We start from the raw sequence: 20,903 nt of genomic DNA on the forward strand, positions 1-20,903 counted from the left end.
GGGAAATTAAACCTCCCAGCAATAATTTACTAATGAGCTCAATTCGCAAATCCACTAAATTATTTAATGAGTTTCATATTTATAGCCATATTATTTCATATCTTTGTCTTCCTTCCTTCTACGTACTTGAGCTTTTCACAGTAACTGGACCACCAGAACTATTGGAGACAGAGGTCACCATAAGCAATAGGTCGTAAACTGCAGAACTGGGTCTCTGTGCATGTGTGGAGAGCAAATGAAATCCCAGGCAAGCAATACAGGGTGCGGGTGGGGCCCCTGTACAAGCAACAGCCACTGCAAAGAGGCAATGTTTAGACTGGAGATACTTGCCATCGCTGTCCTTCTTGAAACTGGGGTAAGTCTACTGGTGAAAATTGTGATTTTGCCTAACTGCACTAGAGAACACAGTGGTAAGGCTTGATATCAAGGTGAAACTATAAGTGTAGGAAAGGTGAAGTGTATGCAAATTAAAATGTATTTCTTGTTGCCTAAAAAGCATAGCAGGAAGGGTGGCCACACCCATGTAACTGAGGGCAGATTGAATTAAGTCCTCTCAAAACAAAATTAGTCAGATGTCTGTGTAAATATATTTGGTGGGCTGCTTTCCACCTCAGGTTTGATAATGAGTGTTCTTTAAATCTGAATTAAAACAACACTCATTCTTTCTACCACTCAAATGTAATCGCATTTCATATTTTGTCATGCAAATAACAAAAGTTTTAAACAGTTATTGGCGAGGAGGGGGGATGCTTCAGAACTATACAATTAAGCATTACAACTGGGAATCAATGACATCTTGGCAATAATTTCTCTGGTAACACAATTGGAATGTAATGCATTCGTTAACTCTTAACTTTCTGAAATAAGCCTTTAGAAATCCAAGCCACTTTACACATTCCAGGAATGTGATCAAATCCTAATGACATCAAACAATCTTTTCCACTGAACATATTTACACTGATTTCAACCTTTCATTAAATATATTAAAATAATCTACTCAGTTGGTGCTTAGATAGAGCAGGGTTAAGCACTTTACAGATATGATAGAGACTCTGGAGTAACTCCACTCAGGTTGCAAATAATGTGCATGGTTGTTCAAGATTTTCATCTAGTTTATACTGGAGCGCTATAGCAGCTGAAAAGCCAACAAACAGAAGAAATTGCAGTTAAGCATAAGAGTTCAGCCTAGCTATGTATAAAAGAAGTTCTCCTTTTTAACTTAGATTTTCTACATGTGCTGGCCAGAAGGAATTTGACAGTGATGTATTCATTGGAGAAGAAATAATACTGGAACTATGACCTTTTTAGACTCAATTCACGAACAGTATTGATTTTCTAATGGAGTCTGAAGTGAATTGCAGTTGATTGTCACTATACTGAAAAAAAGAAAAAACAAAAAGAATGGTAGCCTTAATTCTGAAACTGGAGATATGCCACTGGATGAGAATCCAGTGCTACGAGTGCACATTCCAGAAAGGTTGTTTATTTGGTTTCCTGGAAGCAGCCACTTTAGTTGATATTTCTTTCTAAGGTTATATAACTCCATTTCTTAGGCTGTGGTCGTTATCTGGAAGATAGTGGCAGCGTTCCAGTTATCTATGGGTAGATACTGTGCTCTACCTGCAGAATAAATTTCTCTGTTTCCTTTGCTCAGAATATGAGAGCTCACTTTTCTACAGCCAATAGGTAGATTAGTTTATGTGTTGAATGAGTCATAACTCCCTCAACCTTTATTTTACTTTATCCTGGGTCCATATGAAAAGGAACTCAACTTGACCTGCTGCTCACAAACAGGGAAAAACTAGTAGGAGAAATAGAAGTGAGTGGCAACCTGGGCTGCAGCAACCATGAGATGGTAGATTTCAGGATCCTGATAAAAGGAAGAAAGGTGAGCAGTAATATACAGACCCTTGATTTCAAAAGAGCAGATTTCAGCTCTGTGAGAGAACTGATGGGCAGGATCCCTTGGGAAATAAAGATGAAGGGGAACAGGGTTCAAGAGAACTGAGCATATTTAAAAAAAGTCTTACTGAAGGCACAGGAACAAACCATCCCACTGCATAGTAAGAAATGCACATATGGCAGGCAACCAGCTTGGCTAAACAGGGAAATCCTTGATCAGTTTAAACTCAAAAAGGATGTGTATAAGAAATGTAAACATGGGCAGTTGATTAAGGAGGAGTGTAAATATAAGACTGGAGAATGCCAGAAAGTAATCAGGAAAGCAAAAGCACAGTTGGAACTGCAGCTAGCAAGCGTTGTGAAGAATAACAAGAAGGGTTTCTATAGGCATGTTAACAATAAGAGGGTTATCAGGGAAAATGTGGGGCCATTACTGGATGAGACAGGTAACCTAGGCTGTGTCTACACGGGCATAAATCTTCGAAATAGCCATATTTTGTAGATTACTAATAAGCTGCTGCTGAATTGAATATTCAGCGCCTCATTAGCATTAGGATGCTTCCACCTGTGGAGCTTCAAAAGCGCGCAGCTCAGCGTGGCTACACGGGTCCTTTTCAAAAGGACCCCTCACCTTTTGAAATTCCCTTATTCCGATCAGTGAGCAGGATAAGGGTATTTCAAAAGGTGCAGGTCCTTTCAAAAAGGACCCCCATATAGCCGCACTGAGCTGTGCTCTTTTGAAAGTGGCGCTTTCGAAGCGCCACAGCCGGAAGCGTCCTAATGCTCATGAGGCGCTGAATATTCAATTCAACGCCTCATTAGTAATCTTCGAAATGGCCATTAGCATGGCCATTTTGAAGATTTGTGCCCATGTAGACACACCCCAAGGCTACATCTACACTAGCACACTATGTCAAAGTAGCCTATTTCGACGTAAGAACATCGAAATAGGCTACTTCAACGTGTATCGTCTACACATCCTCCAGGGCTGGTGCCATTGACATTCAACGTCGAAGTAGTGACAGAGAACATCGAAAGGAGCCACCCCAGAAGGAAATGTGGTGCGTCCACACACACAAGCGCTCCCCATTGAAATAAGGGGCCAGCAAAGCTCCAAGCCGCTCCCTAAAAGGGCCCCTCCCAAACACACTCAGCCTGCACAGCATGAAATCCACAGAGCCAAAAACCAGTTGCAGACCCCGTGCATGCAGCACAGACCCCTAGCTGCAGCAGCAGCAGCAGCAGCAGCCAGAAGCCCTGGGCTAAGGGCTGCTGCACGCAGCGACCATAGAGTCCCGCAGGGGCTGGACAGAGCATCTCTCAACCTCTCAGCTGATGGCTGCCATGGAGGACTCCGCTATTTCGACGTAGCGAGAAGTGGATTGCCTACACATGCCCTACTTTGACTAAATCTAGATGTACATTAAATCTATGATTTAATGCACCCAAGGGTACTGAGGGAATTGGCAGATGTCATTGCTGAGTCTTTGCCCATTATCTTTGAAGACTCTTGGAGATCAGGAGAGATCCCAGATGACTGGAAGAAGTCAAACTTAGTGCTCATCTTTTAAAAAGGAAAGGACAATCCAGGAAACTATACACCTGTCAGTCTTACCTCAATCCCTGGGAAAATAATGTAGGAGATCCTCAAACCATCCATTTCGGCACACTTGGAAGAGGGCAAAGCGATCAAGGGCAAGTCATGTCTGACCAATCTGATAAGCTTCTATGATGAGGTGACAGGCTTGGTGGACATGAGGAAATCAGTGGATGTGATATACCTTGACTTCAGCAAAGCTTTTGATACAGTCTCCCACAACAGTCTTGCCCATAATTTGAGGAACTATGGATTGGATGCATGGACTATAAGATGGATAGAAAGCCGGCTTGATGGCTGGGCCTAGCAGGCAGTGGTCAATGGCTCAATGTCTGGATGGTGGTTGGTTGCAAGCGGAGTGTCCCAAGGCTCAGTTCTGGGGCCAATGTTATTCAACGTCTTTATTAATGACCTGGATGAGGAACTGGATTGCACCCTCAGCAAGCTTGCAAATGACACTAGGCTACCGGGAGAGGTAGATATATTGGAGGGCAGAGATAGGATGCAGAGTGACCTGAATAAATTAGAGGATTGGGCCAAAAGAAATCTGATGTGGTTCAACAAGGAGAAGTGTACAGGCCTGTACTAGGGATGGAAGAATCCCAAGCATTGTTATAGGCTGTGGACTGACTGGCTAAACAACAGTACAGTGGAAAGGGACCTAGGGATTATGGGGGATGAAAGGCTGGATATGAGTAAATGGTGTGCCCTTGTAGCCAAGAAGACTAACAGCATATTTGGGTGCATTAGGAGGAACATTGTGAACAGATCTAGAGAAGCGGTTCTTCCCCTCTATTTGGCACTGGTGAGGCCACATCTGGAATATTGTGTCCAGTTTTGGGCCCCCCAGTATAAAAAGAATGTGGATGTACTGGAACAGGTTCATCAGAGGGCAACAAAATGATTAAGGAGCTGGAGCACATGACCTATGTAGAGAGGCTGAGGGATTTGGGCTTATTTAGTTCACAGAAGAGAAGACTGAGGAGGGATATAACAGCAGCCTTCAACTTCCTGAAGGGGAACTCTAAAGAGGATGGAGAGAAATCGGTCTCAGTGGTGACAGATAGCAGAACAAGAAGCAGTGGTCTGAAGTAACAGAAGGAGAGGAATAGGTTGGATATGAGGAAAAACTACTACACCAGGAGGGTGGTGAAGCACTGGAATGCGTTGCCTAGAGAGGTGGTGGAATCTCCATCCCTAGAGGTTTTTAAGCCCCAGATTGACAAGGTCCTGACTGTGATGTCTTAGTTGTGGTTAAACCTGCTTGAAGCAAGGGGCTGGACTAGATGACCTTCTGAGGTCCTTTCCAACCCTATGATTCTATGAAAGGTTTTCATTAAATTGATGAGTGTCTTAGTAACGAAGGTGCGGTATGAAGGTATCATCTCCCAAAGAATGTCAAATTAGGATGCAGAATTGATGTAGGCTTAGCCCCCATCTGTACAGCTGGCTGAAAAATGCCATTTTTCATTGGAAAGTTTAAAAATATGTAAGGTTTTTGGTTTTTCAATTTTCTATGAATATTATCTGAACCACTAAATCTTTGAAACTCATTATTTGATTAACATATTTCTCTTTCAGAGAAAAAATTAAAAACGTACCTTTTTTACCAAAAAACAAGCTGAAAACTAACTCTTTATCCAAAAGCAAATTTCTCTTGCCAATACTGAAATAGTTTCACTAAAATGAAAATTATTGAAAAACTGAAAAATGTTGTCCAAAATCAAAATTTCATCAAAAAAAGTTTCAGTATTTTTAACTACTTCTGCTCATTAGTGAAAGCCAATACGTGTTTTCTTATTAGTAGGATTCTTATGACTGAAAATTGCACATGGCTACAGGCATTAGCAATCTGTGTGTGTATAAGACTTACTTCCAACCATAGCTTTCACTTAAACTCCTTGGCTGGGTCTACATGTGCCCCTTCATTTCGAGAGGGGCATGTTAATGAGCAGGTTCGACATATGCTAAAGAGGCGCTGCAATGAATATGCAGCTCCTCATTAGCATAATGGCAGCTGTGGTGATTGGAAAGTGCAGCTTTTTGAATCGCGTGCCGCCCATGGAGACGGGACCTTCCGAAAGGACACCCCCCCCCCCGCAGTTTTCGAAAGCCCTTCTTCCTATCTGTGATTGGAAAGTAAGGTCAATTGATATATTCATAGACTACATGAGGTAGATACATAGACTACCACATTTGTGGCAATGAACACCTAAATTTTCTTGGCCTGTCTTGTCCAGTTAGTATTCCTTTAACTGGTATTCTTCTAGTATCACTTTGTAAATTATTTTCTTATTTTTTCCCAGCTAAGACAGATCAGCTGCAAGAGATTTTTCTCCCTTTATGGCTAGTTGAGCTATCAACTTCACATAGCTGAACTACCTCCCTTTGGTTGTGTTTGACATGGACAGCCATGGTTTTCTGGGTATGTGAGATCCCCCTCCTGTGGGATATGTGGATGCAACTTTTAGCCCCACCAATACAATTGGGTATTGAGTTTGACTTTCCTTTAGTGAGGAAGGAGGGTGAGGGTTATACTTGCACACCCTGTGCAGGGTATAACTTTATTATTATGGGCAGCAGTGTTGTCAGAGAAGACAGGGCTAGATTTTGACTCAGGCCCCCTGGATTCTGTTCCTCTCTCTGCCATGACCTGCCATAAGGCCTTAGGCAAGTCACTACTGATACCTCTCTAATTCATAAAGTACTGTGAGGGCTACATATGAAAAATGCTAGATATTGTTATGAAAAGTACTTTGCTTTATGTGAGAGGAGATCCTGTGGAAGGCTGAACTGAGGTTAAGAGTTTGGAGATGCACGTAAACATAAGATGGTTGAATTCCTTATAGAAATCAGCAGAGTTTCTATCTGGGCCTGAGGCTTTGTTGGTTTTAGCAATTGCCGCTTGATTATTTTCCATGTGTATTAGGGGCTTCCAAATCTCACTCTGTCGAGGCTCAATAAATGTAGGGCTGGTAGCTTATTGTAAATGGTGCCAGAAAGATGAATCTTTCATAGATTGAGAGTAAACGTCTGCACAGAATTGTGTATAAAATCCCCGAGCCCTTGGTGCTTCAGTCATTTGACCTTTTTTTCTGAAGACTTTGATTTCTGCTGAGTTTCTTTTCATGGTTGCTGTGACCCATTAACAGGCAAGAGTAACAGCAGAGAAAAGGATAAGGTAGTGCATCGGGGATGCAAAACAATGTAAGTCTGGTATTAACTTACTGTTTTTATCTGTTTTCTCTCCATTTTGTTTCTTGGGTGATTTTCAGATTAGTTCTCTTAAAAGTTTGTTACTACAGATGTAATGATAATGTCAAAAACACATCAACATTTAAAGTGTTATTTATTAAGATATTTCATCCCCAGCTTAAATTTCAGAATCAATAATACTAAGGGCCTGATTCTGCTCTCAGTGAAGCTGGGGGGAAGGGTGTATTTCCATCACTTTAAGGAGAGTTGGATCAGGCCCTTACTGAACAAACACACTTTTTGTGCTTTTAAATTCTCCTTTGCAACATTGTGCAAATGAAACAGCATCAACATGTCACCAATTATAAAAAGAACAGTCTAGTTTCTATTGCCCAGCTATAGTGCAAATAGCAAAAAAAAAAATCCTTTGAAATGTCAGCAACAGTCAAGGGGTGCTTTTAAAATACTTGTATTTGGACAACATTCTTGTAAGAAAAAATACATTCTTATCAGAGAGAAGAGTGGAATTCAGGCACTATCTGTCAGCATCCGCTCCTACTGAATTTGCAAGAGCATTTCCTGAAGCACGTTGGTTTTATTTTTAAAGGTTTTTAAGGCATTGACTAGACCCCAAGTTGCTCAGAAAATTAACACAGAGGAGAAAGAAAAAGCTCAAAATGTTTTTGAAGCATGACTAAAAGTAAATTCAAGACCAAAGCAGGATTAATAAGGAGAATAGATATTCAGTGATTTTTAACTAGCAAAGACACAACTTTGATCCAGTTTCTCTTGATTAAGAACCCGGAATTAGTGTTCTGCTCATAGTGAAGATGTGGGTCAGCGTTCAAATTTGAGTTCAGATCTGGGTTTGTTTGGTCTCCATCATACTTAAGAGGCACCAGCAGCTATTACAAAAAGATGGCAGCTCCAGACATGTCCACGAGTCCTGTTGTGCCTTTTGACTTTCTAGCACTATGTCTAACAAGCACAACCCTGTCTTTCTTGATTGTCATAACTGTACGGGATCCTTGTGTGGACTAAACACATGAAATGGACTGTGAAAACAGTACAGTATAGGCCTTGGCTAACAGCACCTGGGCCAAATCTGGCCCTCCAAGCTGCTCGATCTGGCTCACGGATGCAGCAGGGAGCCTCAGCCTACCCACCCTCCTCCCCACACACTGCTCAGAAAAGCAGCTGCAAGGTGCTGTTTGTCTTGGCACAGTTGGGAGGAGGGAGAGGTTTCACATGCAGCCCCTGGCCCTGAGTAATCCCATTGGTTGGTTTCTGGCCAAAGGGAGCTGCCTATTTTGAAGCACAGGCAGTGCATGAAGTTTCCTTGTGCTCTGCTCAGGCTCGTGGTTATTCAGAGAAGCATATAGCCTCTGTCATGGCTGGGCAGGCACAAAGCCTGCCTAAGAAACCTTCTGGACTGCTGGCCAGGAGTCACCAATCTCCCAGCCAGGGACTGCCGCTGACACCCCTCTCCTTCCTCCAACCAGCCCTCTTCTCCCCCACTCCTGGGGGTTCCCCACATAACCTAAATTCTGTGCCCCCTCCTCCACCCATACCCCACACAACCCAGACCCTCTGCCCCTCCTCCTGCACCCATACCCCCTTCCAGATCCTGCACCCCAATACCCTTTCCCCAGTTCAAAACTCCTCCTGCCCCAGCTCACAACCCAAGCCCCTGTACCCCAGTCTCCAGTGCCATGTCACCACTGCCTCCCTCACCCAAACTCCCTTCCACACCCCACATCTCCTCCGGCACTTGAATCCCTTACCCCACACTTCCTTCTGCACCTCTTCCATTAATATCATGGAAGGGTATGGCTGGCCCTTGACCACTTTTCTAATTCTTGGAGCGGTCCCTCATGAAAGATTATTGCCCATGCCGGTAGAGGGCCACAAACTGTCTGGAGTCATGAAGACTGTACAGTGGGTTGGTAGTGATGTCACTTTTTCTTTCTTTAAAAAACATTTTGGGTTTCCAGGATATCATTTATAAATATATGTTTTGTAGCCTACTCAAAAGAATGCCATTATTTCTGCCTTCATTAAATATCACTTTAAAGAAATGTCTCCCAGCTGGAAAGCCCGACAAGTAAAACCCCATAGAAGAGATCATCTATAATATTCTGACATCTGAAAGTAGTTACATTCATCGAGGCACCAGCCAAATACCCAGATTAGCTCATCTCTGTCTGCAATTAGACATATTTCTGCACTGCCAATTCACTGTTAAATTCAATACAAAACTTTAAATAAATTAATGAACGGTTACTTTAAGCCTGCAGGATAAGCCTATCCACACAGAACGCCTACCTTCCTACCACACAGGACCTAGAAAACCTCAAAAGTTAAATATCTTTCTTTAGTTATGGAAAAGGACTGAAAATAGACAAGCAGGTTAACCAGACTGGGAAGCCTCATTACCTATAATATCCTTCATATTTTCCATAAATAAAATTACCAATAAAATAGATCAAAAATAATAATTTATGTTAAGAAATTCCATTACACATAATTAATTTACTTGATAAATTATTCTGTAGACAAAAGAAGGATCAGAATGTTTCTTGAAGAGAGAATTGACCCTGATAGTTCTGTAAGTGGCTAAAATTCTGAGGTGGCAATTTGCATACAGATTATCATAAAACATGAATCATACAGATCACATTATATGAGTATGGAAAAACATTAATTATAAAATTACAAGCATCTATGTCAGTGAAATTTAATTAATTATTCTGACATGCAGAATGCCAGGCTGTACTATTAACTACTAACAGTCCACAGATGGGTTTTTTTCTTTTGATTCATTGACATTTTAATGTTATGTGGGAATGCTAAATTATTGTGACAGCAGATGATAAAAACAGATGGAATAAACTTTATTGAACCCAAGATGATTTACCCAGCTTTAAATTGAACAGTTTGTGTATTTAATCCAGCTTTAAATGTTTTGCTCCATGATCATGATTTTCCTCTTGGGAAGAAAGTTTACAAACAAGTGAATACCTAGTAGAAAAAGGCTTTTTAAAGGCATAGCTTAAAATGATAAACAGTAATAAGCTGAAAATAAACCCTGAAAGCTCAGTTAAGGCTCCTAGTGACTCAACCACTTTGGACGAGCTGCGAAGAAAGAGGGCAGGGAGCACTGGCCGAGCGTTGGTAGCTGAAGATGTTATGGCTGTAAGGCAGAAATTGGCAAAAAGCCTTCAGGATTACTGCAGGAAGCAATGATAGCCTCCAGCCAGACTCACTGCAGCTTGTTAAAACAAAAAACAGCCAAGTAGCACTTTAAAGACTAGCAAAATAGTTTATTAGGTGAGCTTTCGTGGGACAGACCCACTTCTTCAGACCATAGCCAGACCAGTCAGTGGAACATTTTCTCATGATTGCAAATGCATGGGGCTCAAGGCCTGAACTCATGTGAATACGACTTACTTGACAGAAACCCTTGTATTTCAAGTGGAGCATAGGTCATCTACAAGTCTCCTCCACTTCACTCTGTCTCTGGACAAAACTTCTACCTGACCCCAGGAGTAACCCAGTTGTTGTTCTTCAATCTCAGTAGATCTTCTCAATGTTGTCTGTGGTCTTCCTCATGCATTTTCCTTGCAGGTTCCATTTGAGAGCTTGACAGGCTATGCTGGATGATGCTTTTCTGAGAGTATGGCCTAGCCATCCCCACTTTCTTCTCTTGATTTGAACATCAAGTAGTTCTTGTTCTGCTCTGTTCCAAAGCTCCTAGTTTGTGACAAAGTCTTGCTGTTTGATGTGAAGTATGTACCTCAGGCATCTGTTTATGAATGTCTGTAGCTTGTGATTTGAAGATTTTTTAGGACACTAGGTCTCACATACATACAAGAGCACACTCTTCACATTTGCGTAGAAGATCATCAGTTTCATCTTTGCAGATACTATATGTGAACTCCATATGGGACACAGAGTCTTGAATGCAGCTATTGTGTTCCCTATCCTGGCATTGATATCCTTACTTGTTCCTCCATCTCTGCCAATCAAAGTCCTCAATAGGTGAACTGCTCCACACCTTCCAGGTCATCCCCTCCCAGGGTGATGGTGGTGTGGGACTGGTTGATCCTCATCGTGTTGGTCTTTCCCTTCTTACTGCTCAATTCAGTTTCTGAGGCAGTTTTGTCTAGTGGTATGACCTTTTCTTCCATGCTTTCATGTCAGTGTGTAAGGAGCACAACATCATCAGCAAAATCAATGTCTTCTAGCTGTTTGAAAAGCGTCCAGTGAATGCCCCTGGATGGCCATCTGTTGTCCTGCTTGTAGTCCACTCCTCTGTGATCAAGAACAGGAAAGGTCACAAAAGGTACCCTTGTTGCACTCCTGAGAGTATGCTGAAGGATTCTGTCAAGACACAATTGCAAACAACTTGGCATGTCGAGAGTTTGTACACTGAACAAATCAGGTTAATAATTTTGGATGGGATACCATGGAGTTGCAGCAGTTTCCACAAAATCTGCATATATATATTCCACAAAGCCTGAATACAGCCCCTCCAAAATGTTCAGCACTGGCTTTGGCCGTGCTGCAGCAGGGCAGTTTCTTGAATGCGAGGACTGAGGACTCGAGACAAAGCTCTGTCTAAACACTTCTGTTCCATCCCACACTCAAGCAGCCATAATTCATCCTTCAGGTGCACAACTTGCCAAGCCTCCATGTGTGAAATGCCTACTGATTCCTACTTTTAACCAAAGTGGAATTTCTGGCTGTGGAGGACCTGCAGACTCTGCCCTACAACTGGTAATTAGTTGTCTAACATATGAAAGGTAAAGAAAGAGATGCAGTGAGAACCTATTATACTTGAGTTATTTTTAAAAGCAGTAAAGTCTAATGCTAGGTTTAGCAAACTTGAGACAAAGGCAAGTTGATGGGGGAGAGCTGCAACAACTTAATCACTATATAATGTCTTCTGGGTGTCGATTTTTTCACATCAAAATCAAGAACTCATTTATATATATAAATATCACACACAAAACATGTTCCCTTCTAAGTGCTGTGGTGGAACATTTCAAAGACTAATTACAAATGAAGAGTTCCAAGGTGTAGGAAATTTCATTGTGAATACATTTATACCTATAATGATGTATCTCAGACATGCACCCAAAATCCATTTATTTTGCTAGATCTAAATCTAGTTAATCAGAGCTTTTCTGTAAGAAAATGTACTCATTAAAAAGTAAGTGTGATTCTTTGTAGTTTAGTGATTTATTTAGAAAACTGAAATAGCCCATTATAGAGAGTGCATTGCTTAGAAGAACATGGCTGTAAACATGAAGTTGAATTCTTGGCTAATTTTTGTCAGTAAAGGGTTTCTTTTGAGTAACAAAATCAGGGATGGTATTCTTTAAATAAGACTCAGTGATAAGCCTACCTCTGTTTCTGAGGTTAATGGCACTGTTGTAAATACACATATGTATAGGTACTGACTTTTGGCTTTTCCAGGGGGTAACCCCTGCTGTCTCTGTCCCCTCTTGGGATGAGATTTTTTTGCCTTAGCTGCCTGAAATTGGAAATCTGCAGAAAACTCCAGAAATGGTTTAAAATTTGCTGAAATTACAATATGTCTAATTGTCATAAATTACATGGTGATGATAATATCAGGATTTACTGACATGCTTAGAACAGTTACTAGTTTTAAAAATAAATGAAATAAAAATTAAGAACAGTTTTAAAGCAGAAAATTTGGTGATGGTGGCTATTTAGCTATGTAGTACAGTGGGAAGTCCCACAGGAATCTATGGAAGTCCATAGAAATGAACAGAGATTGCATCACTTCCTGTGGGAACAACTCAGCAAAAACGCATAGAGCTACATTGTAGCCCATAAAAACCAATGGGACTTCTAGACAGGACATATGTAGGTTTCATCTAAAGGTCAGTTAAATAATCCCATAGGAGTACATTGAGCCAACAGACATGAGTGGGCCTGCAATCTCATGGGAAGGTACATGTGATCCATGTGACTTGCAGGTGACATTGTATCTCAAGCTGTCAGCTGATGGGCTGTAATGAGCCAAATCCTAAATGAGGGCAGCAGCTGACAGGCTGAAGTTCTATAGAAACAGGGACCAGCAAGAAAGCAGAATATTGCCAGACACCTGGAACCAAGAAGATGCCCGTGGAACAATGGCAGCAGCCCCAGTGAAGGAAGAGCTGCTTGAAAAACAGCTACTGTAACAGCAGCTGCATCCTACCCCAGAGTTCCTGGGTTGTCGAGGCAACAGCTTCTCCTGGCACCAAGCCAGCAAGAGGCCTTTCCAGCCGCCCGGCAGCTGTACCTAGCCAGCATCTGTATGTTTCACCAAAGGAGCAGCTTTACCTCAGTTGCAGCACCTATAGTCCTTGCTGTCCAGCAACAGACAGAGCAGCAGGCCCTTGGTTACATGATTCAGAGGGAATTGTAAAGGATCCTCTGTAAGTCAAAAGCTTTTCTGTTAACTTCCTGTGTGTGGGTTTCAGATATAAGTGAAGCTGGCTGCTTGTGGTTTGAATGAGCTCTCCCTGCCTGTTTGGTACCATTCAGACAAGCATGTACCAAATACTTAGCGTTGTCATTACTATTGAATGTTAATAGATCTGTTGTTGCATGTTGACCTGCTATATTGGTATATGTAACTTACCTGCATCGGTCTGTGCCACAGCTTTTCAAGACCTCATCTTAAACAATAATAACTCCTCTTAAACCCTCTCAGGTTTGCAGTCCTCTACCCCTCCATGGATTGAGGCCCCCCCGACCCCTGTCCCAAGCCCTCCTCAGAGTTCTGATGCCCTCCACCCACATCCAAAGTCGCGCCCACCCCCACTGTACATAGTTCATTGTTTATGCGCTTGGCTTTGATGTAAATAATTCTTTATTGCACTGTTTCTATTTTGCACTGCTTTTTATTAGTTTAAGTAAAATAGTTCTTTGAGCACCTCCCCCATGTCCCTCTTTTTTGGGCACAGGTCAGGAAGGGGTGAGGAGGTGATGGGAGGGGTCGTGGTGGGGATGTGATAGGGCTTTGGGCCTGAGGCTCTGGCTAGGGAGGTGCTGAGAAGGGTTATTGGGGGCTGTGGGAGAAGCTCTCCCTCAGGACTTCACAGATCTGCAGCCCAACCTGATGGACCTGGCAGATTATAGCTGCATCTGGCTGCTAATACCTGGGGCCAATGTCCACCCCGCACCTCAGGAGGAAGGCCTCCCCTTTCCCTCCACAACGTTGTGTAGGGAACAACATCTAACCACAGTTTGGGGGACATTGTGCTCCCCAACATCCAGGCAGGTGAGCAGGAACCTGAAGTGTGCCTTGAGGTGTGTGAAGGCGCTCTGCCACCTGCATCCTGGCCTGTTTGAGGCAGGCATTGAACAGTTCCTGGCTGGGGTCCAGCTGGCTGATACAGTGCTTCATCAGCCAGGACATGAGGGGGTTGGCCATATCCCCCATAATGCATACTGTTATGTGAATGTCCCCAACCGCAGCTCCTTGTGGTCGGGGACAAACATGCCCATCTCCATTCTGCGACACAGGCCAGAGCTGTGGAACACACAGACATCTTGTGCCCAGCCCGACCACCTGACGTAAATCTCCGTGAGCTGTCCTTGGTGGTTGACCAAGGCCTGAGGTACCATGAAGAAGTACCTCATGGAGTGGAGACTCCACTTCGAGGAGCAGGAGGCTGCCTGGTACCGGTAGGCCTGGCAGGACTTTATGGCCACCTTTAACTGGGTGGCCGCCACGTTCGAGGAGCTGTTTGCCTGGCTGCCCCCCCCCATTGTCCTCCATGCTGCCCCGCCTGCTGCCCCACTTGCTGCCCCGCCTGCTGCCCCACTTGCCGCCCCACCTGATGTCCCGCCTGCCGCCCCACGATCCACCTGATGTCCCGCCTGACATCCCACCTGCCGCCCCACCTGCCAGCTCCTCAGGGCAGGAGCCCACTGGGGCCGATGACCAGGCCAAGGACCCACCTCGGCCACACCTCCCCATTCCCCAGGCTCCCAGCCTGCCTCGCTGGGGACCCCGGCTGAGGGGGGCATCGGCCATCTGAACATGGTGGGGGTCACACCCGTCCACCCCCACCCCAGAATAATGGGCCAATGTCTGGCCTGCCCACATCTTCCCCATGTATATAGTTGCCCCCACCCTGTATATAGTTATTATAGTTGCCCCTCCCCAATATAGTTTATTATAGTTGTCCCCACCTGTATATAGTTATTTTCCATGATGCTGTTTGTTATTGGTTTACATGCACAGTGGCAAGGTTTTTGGTTATTTAAACAATGAGGCAGTTTTATTTTTCAAAAACCCATGACCTGTGTTCTTTCATTGAGGGTAGTGTGCGGATGCTAGGGGCAGTGTGCTGGGCATCCACCAGGGATGGCCTGGGTGGCGCTCACTAGGCCCCATGGTCAAAGTATTCCCACAGGGCCTCCCGGACTCAGACCCCCCTCCCGGTAGGCCTGGCGGCGAGGGGCAGCAGCTGGCTGGGTTTAGCCTGTTCCAGCCTCCATCACCCAGCCTTGCATGAAGGCCTCCCCCTTGCTTTCCACCAGGCTGTGGAGCGTATAGCAGGCACCCACAACCTGGGGGAAGTTTGGGAGGCCCACGTCCAGGCAGGACAGGAGGCAATGCCACTGGCCCTTCAGGTGCCCAAAGGCCCGCTCAACCACTTGATGGGCATGGTTCAGTCGTGCATTGTAGCGCTCCTCTCTGGTATTAAGGTGGCCTGTGTAGGGGGGCATAAGCCAGGGCTGGAGGGGGTAGGCCACATCCACCACGAGGCAGAGGGGTATGGTGGTGTCCCCCAGAGGGATCTCCCTCTGAGGGATGTAGTTCCCCGCCTCCAGTCGGCAGCAAAGTCCCGAATCAAGTGTCATGGTTACAGTCGGGCCAGCCCACGTATGTGTCCTGGAAGTGGCCATGGCTGTTCACCATGGCTTGCAGGACAATGGAGTGATAGCCCTTCCTGTTTATATAGCATCCAGCACTGTGGTCCAGGGCATGGATGGGGATGTGGGTCCCATCGAGGGCCCCAAGGCAGTTAGGGAATCCCATGGAGGCGAATCCTGTGATGGCCGCGTCCAGGTCCCCAACTCAGATGACCTTCTGCAGCAGCAGGGCATTGAGTGCCCACACCACCTCCAGGGAGGGGACATGGGTGCCTGTGAAGGTATGCAGAGTGTGCCCCCTCCACCTGGGGCCCCTCCTGGGCCCTCGTCCCCAGGCCCCCCCCAGGTCCCCCTCCCGGGCCCTCCTCCCCCCAGTGGGTTCAGGCCCAGGCCTCCTTATCTCCATCACGACAGCCCGACTGTGGCCTTGCCAACGCCAAACTGCTGGCCCACAGAGCAGTAGCTGTCTGGAGTGGCCAGCTTCCAGACTGCTATTGCAACCTCTTCTCAACAGTGAGGGTGCACTGCATCCATATGTCCTGGCACCTCAGGGCAGGGGTGAGCCACTGGCAGAGCTCCATGAAGGCCTGCCAGCTCATGTGGAAGTTCCACAGCCACTGGTTATCATCCCATTCCCCCATAACCAGCTGCTCCCATCACTCAGGGCTGGAGGGGTAACTCCAGAGCCGGCGGGGCACCCGGCAGTGGGGGCGGGGGAGCAGGAGGTCCCAAGGGTCAGGGGCATCCCCTTGTGCCCCTGGGAGGGTTCCCCTGCCAGAAGCTGCTGGGCAGCCGCCCATGCAGCATCTAGCAGGGCGCCTGCTCTGTGGGAGGCAGCTTGGAGGGCTTCCAGCTGCTGCTGAACATCCACGTCTGTGGGCTCAAGGTCTGCGAGGCTTGTGTCACCAATGCAGAGTTCGTGCAGTGCAGGCCAGGTGTGTCTGGGAGGGGCCCTTTAAGGGAAAGGCATGCTGTTGCCTCGGAAGGGCTAGTCTTCCCTGTGACCCCGTCCGCGGGCTTTCTCGGCCGCTTATTTCGAAGCAGGGTGCTTGTGTGCATGGATGCTCTGCTTTTCCTTCCAGGGTGGCCCCTTTCAACATTCCCCATCGCTACTTCGACATTGTACATCAGTGGCACCAGCCCCGGAGGATATGTGGACGATACATGTCAAAGTAACCTATTTCGATGTTGTTACTTCAAAATAGCCTACTTCAACGTAGCATCCTAGTGTAGAAGTAGCCTTGAAAACATCTGAGAAAGCCAGAAAAAAATGCCAATCAGTTATTAGAAGCGGCCACTTCTCCAACGATGACTACTTTAGGTTATACAGGTTTGAAAATGCTTGATACATCTTCTTAGCACTAGCAAGAACAAACCTTTGAGGAGGCTAACTCCTCAAAACATATCTGTCTTCTGCTTCATGGTTACCTGCCAAGCCCTTGCTTGTATAGATTTTCAAAGTCTGCTTCATCTGTCCACAGAATTTGTAAAAGCTAGACCTGTTTTCCCTGAAATAGACCCCATGGCTCTGGATTTTAGCCCTTTGTGCTAAACTTCCAAACAATTCAGGTTTTTAAGCTACATAGAAAAAGCAAAATTGCGTGTTTTCTAGAAGAAGAAGAGAGTGAAGATACAAAGAAGATCAAAAGCTCCCTGTCCTGGAAGATATCTGTGGAGCTAGGTGGGGCACTCCTGCTCAATATTGGGACCTGCCATGTTCTAGTGCCTGGGATGCCAACTGCTTTATTGAATATAAACATAGTAGAAGTGTTCAATGAAATAAAATACCTTTGGCAGTACCTTAGGGGATTCAGATTAAAGGAAACACTTATGGGTAAACTTACAGATGTGCTAAGACCAAGCCTCCTAGTTTCCAGGTACAAACTGAGTTGCAGCTAAATGACTTGCACCAACCTTCAGAAATGCAGCCACTCAGTTTTCTGTGAAGTGGTGCAATAGAATAGTTAATTTGTCCCAAAATATTAATGACCAGTATTGTACAGTATGCCTGGCTATAAACTGTTCACTCACGTCATCCTTGGCAGACTCCAGAAGATTGCTGAGAGGGTGTACCCCGAATTGCAGTGCGGATTCTGCGCAGAGAGGTCTACCATTGACATGGTCTTCTCTCTAAGGCAGCTTCAGTAGAAGTGCAGGGAGCAGAGAAAGCCACTCTACATAGCCTTCATCGACCTGACCAAGGCCTTTGACTTGGTCAGCAGGGATGGTCTGTTCAAACTGCTCCACAAGATAGGCTGTCCTCCACGGTTACTCAAGATGATCCAGTCGTTCCACGAAGACATGAGAGGAACCATCCAATATGACGGCGCATTATCGGATGCTTTCAGAATCAGGAGCGGCGTCAAACAAGGATGTGTGCTTGCTCCGACATTGTTCGGGATCTTCTTCGCACTCCTCCTGAAGCATGCCTTTGGATCTTCAACAGAGGGCATCTTGCTGCACACAAGATCTGATGGGAAACTGTTTAACCTTGCAAGGCTGAAAGCTGAGTCTAAGGTGCGAGAAGCCCTCATCAGAGACATGCTGTTCGCAGACGATGCTGCTCTAGTGTCTCACACAGAAGACCAGCTTCAAAAACTGCTGGATCAGTTCTCCAAAGCATGCAAGGACTTTGGGCTTACCATCAGACTAAAGAAGACAAACGTACTCGGTCAGGATGTTGCTGAATCCCCATCAATCAGCATTGACAACTATACATTAGAGGTCGTCCACGAGTTTGTTTACTTCGGGTCCACCATCACTGACACCCTGTCGTTGGACACTGAGCTAAATAGGAGGATTGGAAAAGCAGCCACAACTCTGTCCAGACTCAGCAAGAGAGTGTGGAATAACAACAAGCTGTACACTCACACCAAAATGCAAGTCTACAGAGCCTGCACCCTCAGCACCCTCCTTTATGGCAGCGAGACTTGGACCCTGTATGCCCGCCAGGAAAAGAGGCTGAACGTCTTCCACTTGCGCTGCCTCAGGCGCATCCTTGGAATATCATGGAAGTACAGAGTGACCAACACCGCCGTCCTCGAGCAAGCTGGAATTCCAACCATGCACACCCTCCTCAGGCAGCGTCGACTCCGCTGGCTTGGCCAAGTCCACAGGATGAATGATGGAAGGATTCCAAAAGACATCCTATATGGTGAGCTAGCCTCTGGCAAAAGACCTCCCGGACGCCCCCAGTTGCACTACAAAGATGTCTGCAAGAAAGACCTCAGAGAGGTAGACATCGAGCTGGACAACTGGGAAGAACTAGCAGATGACCGCAGCAGATGGAGGCAGGGGTTACACAAGGGCCTTCAGAAGGGCGAGATGAAGATTAGAGAGCTAGCAGAGGAGAAGCGAATGCACAGAAAGCACAATAAGGACTTGCCAGACACCCACTACCTCTGCAAGAGATGCAGCAAGGACTGTCACTCTCGTGTGGGTCTTCATAGTCACAATAGACGCTGTAAATGAAGTCCTCAATTGAAACTTTAAAGGGCGCGATCCATAGTCTATGCAGACTGAAGGATGCCTACTACTCCCTCAATGGGATCCTTACAATTTAGTTGGAGGTAACCATGACTGCTATATCTTAGCAGGGATAATCATTGTAATTTAAGGACAGCCAATGTGTTTGATGCTAAACACTACATAAGAGAGTCTCAGTCTCCATGTGCTTACAGCTTAAGAGACTATATGGAGCCCAGTCTTCTGCTGAAGATAGAGCATGCAGTTCTGGACTGGCAAGCAATTTCAGGCTTGTTTTTCAAAATAAATTGAGCTGACCTAAATTTTGCTGGCTGTGACTAGCCCCAAAGGTTTTCATGCAGCATCTAAGGATCAGCAGGACCTAATCCTACCTCCATCCCCTTTCCACTGGGCAATATCTTTATGCCAGCAGCTATTCTTCCATGGTCATTTGTGCAGATTTTGAGCTGCTTTGCACAAACGGGATGATGTTAGCGGCACAGCATAGGAGAGAATCTTGACCTGATTGATGGTGGATGCAGATAGAAAAGCAGCTCTAAAATGTAAAAAGCATCCATTCACCAACCTAGAAAAATTCTTCATTTTCCCACAGGCCTAATCTTAAAAACTCCAGTTCATTGCCTATAAAACTGAAGTATTAGATTCTAACACATTGTAGCGTAACATGAAAGGCTGTAATTTATTCTATTTTTATTCTAGTCATTTTACCTATTAATACAAACAGAAAGAAACTCTTGGAAAAATTTAATCTCTACGTAATCTGTTCACCTAATCATGTAAAGTGTTTGCATACTGACTGAGCAGAAGTCAATTATTCTTGTGTTAACAAATCTGTCTTTTTAAGATGTAAATGCAAGTACATGTCCATTCTGATTTAAAGCAATTGCTTTGGGCCGAGTTTGGTTCAGATTTTCAAAATCTATAATACTGTGATGCTTGCCAAAAGTCTTTAATTAGAGTTGAGGAGAAGCAAAACTGTCAGCTTTAATAGCACAGTACAACAGAGCAATAAAATGTTCCTAAGTTAATTGAGTCGGTTCAGTTTCCATTTTGGCCAAGCTGCTTTTATCATATGATTGGCAAACTAATAGAGAATAAAATTCTTGCAGTCATTAGTAGAGCTGGATTCCTCAAATACATTTCAATTTATGAGATCCACACAACTGTTTATACCAAACAAACTCACAACCTAAAACCTGCCTCCCCACACCCACATATAAATTGTGAACTCAACTGTTTGGGTGGCAGTTTATGTATTTTGTGTGCCTGAGAACTGTGAGACAAACCATGCTGTCTTTGTACTCAGATTAAGGGCTTGTACATGCTACCATGGATGTCAATATAATTTGTGTCACTCAGGCGTATGAATGATCCACCATCCTATGCAATGAAAGTTACACCTACCAAAGCATTGGAACAGACAGTGCTATGCCAGTAGGAGAGATCTCTGGCCAACATAGTTTCCGCAACTCACAGAAAAGGTTTTATTCCTCTGTTGGCCCAGAGCATTTTCACAAGATGCATCAGTGCCTTTAGTGCAGACTGTTCCTTAGGGAATGCCATTTTCATATTGCACTTGAGTTTCAAGAAGCTAAGAAGCTTCCAACTTTCTGTGAATCCAGCAGTATTGGGAGGAGATACTAAATCACCTGTTGGCCACTGGCAAGGACACCATATACGTCATTTTATTTGATCCCCACCTGATTAATTAACCTATAATCAAAGGTCACCTCTTGGCCTAATTTCCTTTGCATTTTACATTTCTAACAGTCTTCTTCATTGATACACTTAAGCCTTTTCAGGAAACCTGTCACACTAT

This window comes from Carettochelys insculpta, chromosome 2, assembly GCF_033958435.1.
Source record: "Carettochelys insculpta isolate YL-2023 chromosome 2, ASM3395843v1, whole genome shotgun sequence".
Lineage (NCBI taxonomy): Eukaryota > Metazoa > Chordata > Testudines > Carettochelyidae > Carettochelys > Carettochelys insculpta.